This window comes from Vicugna pacos, chromosome 33, assembly GCF_048564905.1.
Source record: "Vicugna pacos chromosome 33, VicPac4, whole genome shotgun sequence".
In the NCBI taxonomy this organism is placed as follows: Eukaryota; Metazoa; Chordata; class Mammalia; order Artiodactyla; family Camelidae; genus Vicugna; species Vicugna pacos.
In genome coordinates, this window is record NC_133019.1 from 13,227,025 (window position 1) to 13,229,490 (window position 2,466).

The 2,466-nt window shown below is 44.9% G+C and overlaps 1 non-coding gene across 1 annotated transcript; it reads right to left on the reverse strand.

Annotated features, from left to right (window-relative positions):
* Positions 1 to 683: 683 nt before the first annotated feature.
* TRNAA-GGC (transfer RNA alanine (anticodon GGC)) lies at positions 684 to 756 on the reverse strand. The gene has a single exon. It is a non-coding gene; the product is annotated as a tRNA-Ala (tRNA).
* Positions 757 to 2,466: the final 1,710 nt, after the last annotated feature.

The window sequence follows — 2,466 nt, forward strand, 5'->3', positions numbered from 1 at the left end:
AACAAATATTTCCTTCCTCCTCCCAGTAAACCATTTATGTTCCGCACGACTGTAACATCACAGAAAGGAGGATATGTTTCTCCCTCCCGCTAACCGTAAGCATTTTAGCCGTCCTGTTGAAAACTTGCCCCAGCTTCCTCATTAGCAGGATGAAGTCATAATACATCTCATGAGGTTGTTACGAGACTTCCGTGGAGTGACTGGGTGCATAAGTGTTCTTTAAGAATGAAAAGCTCTAGACAGACGGAAGGGATTTTTTGTACTTCTATGCCCTTCCTCACATTTTGTGTTTCATATTTGTTTGTCTCATCACTCTCACCTGTAAGCAACTGGAGGGTAGGGGAGCCTATGTTATTAATGTCAATATTCTCAGTGTATAGCATATTGCCTGGAACAGAGCAGGTGCTTAATACAAATTGAGTGGGATGGGTGGATGGATGCATGGATAGATGGATGTGTTCATGGATAGGTACATGGATGGATGGATGGATGGGTCCTTGGGGATTAGAAGATAAGACAGTTGAGCTGAAAAGGGGATACAGGCTTCATTTGACAACAAAAATTACAGTTATTTAAAAAATTTTTTTGGTCCAACCATTTAATTTATTTTTTTACTTTATTTTTATTTTGAGGGAGGGATGGAGGTAATTAAGTTTGTTTGTTTGTTTATTTGTTTTATTTAATGGAGGTACTGGGGCTTGAACCCAGGACCTTGTGCATGCCAAGCACACACTCTACCACTGAGCTATACCCTCCCCCAACAAATACAGTTATAATTTATCTTTAACCCTCAACTACCATCTGTGAGGTAGGTATCGTTCTTCCCATTCCACAAACGAGGAAGCTGCAGCTCAGAACAGCTCAGGCTAGTAAATAGTAAGCCTGGGACTTGAGCCAGATTTACTTCCAAACTTAAGACCTCTCTCATGAAGGCAGAGGGCAAAAGATTGCAGAAGAACAGAGTTTCCTATCGACACCCATTTGAGTCCCTGGATACACCCAGGTCTTTTCAAATGACGTGAGTGGCTGTTCTGGTTCTGCTCATTTGAGATGGGATTTTGTCACTTGCAACCAAAGAATTTGGATTACTGCCCTCCTCCTTACCCATTTCCCCATAGCATGTTCTTATATTTTATTCTGGCATCAGTGTCTCTGCCTGACAGTACAATTATTTATGCACATCTTTCTCTCCACTAGACCTGCAGCCCTCAGAAGGTGTGGGTCACATCTTATTTATTCACTGAAACCATCTTTGCAGCAGGCTCTTGAGTGGGTACCAGCAATGTTTACTGATGCTATTCAACAAGCATGTCTGTGCTTTAATAACTATAAAGTACACCTCTTTTCTTCTTGGGGATTAGTCTTGGTTTCCCTGGGACTTATTTAAGCACCTACTATGTGCCAAGACTTATACTAGCGGATTTTACAGAGACATCACAGTGGCTCTGTTTTACCTCCCATAGGTCTCTCAGAGCAGGTACCGTTTCATGATCCGCCACCATCATTTCTTCTTTCCTCCTTTGGAAAGCCACTCAGCAAACACACAGTCAGAACACGAGGAAAATGACGAATCTTTGTTTTAAAACCTTGTTAAGTTTTCTGTTTAAAAATGTTTTGTTCACATAGTGTTAGGAGGTCTTTGCGAAATCAGTTCTGAGGAGCAGGCTTCCTAAGGCAGGCAGTATTCAAAGCAGTTTGGAGAGAGAGCTGGTTGCCAGGGGCAACCCTAACTTCTGAGGGGGAGTCTCTGCATGTGGATATAAAACCAATGCCCTGGGGACCCCGAGGGCGGGGTCTTCTCACAGAGGAGCCAATGGATGGAAAGTGGCTGAGAAGCCTCTGGACTGTGCTGGTGACCCGCTTTTGGTGACTCACAGGCTGTTGGGGTCACCTACGCGGGGCATGAGACCATAACCCAAGCATACAGGTAGCAAGGTCCCCCCTCCAACAAGGCCACCAGGAATACAGAAGGGACTCAAACGGCCACGATCACCTTCCTGTGGGGACCGATTCCGTGCACCGAGGCAGCCCAGATTGGAGCCAGGGGTGTTGCCTCTCTGGTTGCTCATTATTATGGCCTTTGCTTACTTACTTTTTTTTGTTAAATCATCATACAGTAACACGACTTTTTTCTCTGGATGTAGTTTAATGAATTCTAATGTGTGCTGGGATTTGTGTCGCCGCCACTACAATCAGGATACAGAACAGTTTCCTCACCCCCCACATTCCCTCGAGTTAGCCTTTCATTAGAGCCTCCTTTTGCCCCCACCTCTGTCCACTGATCTGTTCTCCATCACCACAATTCTGTCTTTCCAAGAACGTCTTATAAGTGGAACCCCACAGTGTGGACCCTTTGAGACTGGCTTCTTTCACTCAGAGCATCACTTCTGGGGGTCATCCAGGGGGCTGCGTGTACCCACCACGTGGTCCTTTTTATATTGAGTAGTACCTCTTGGCACGCCTGGA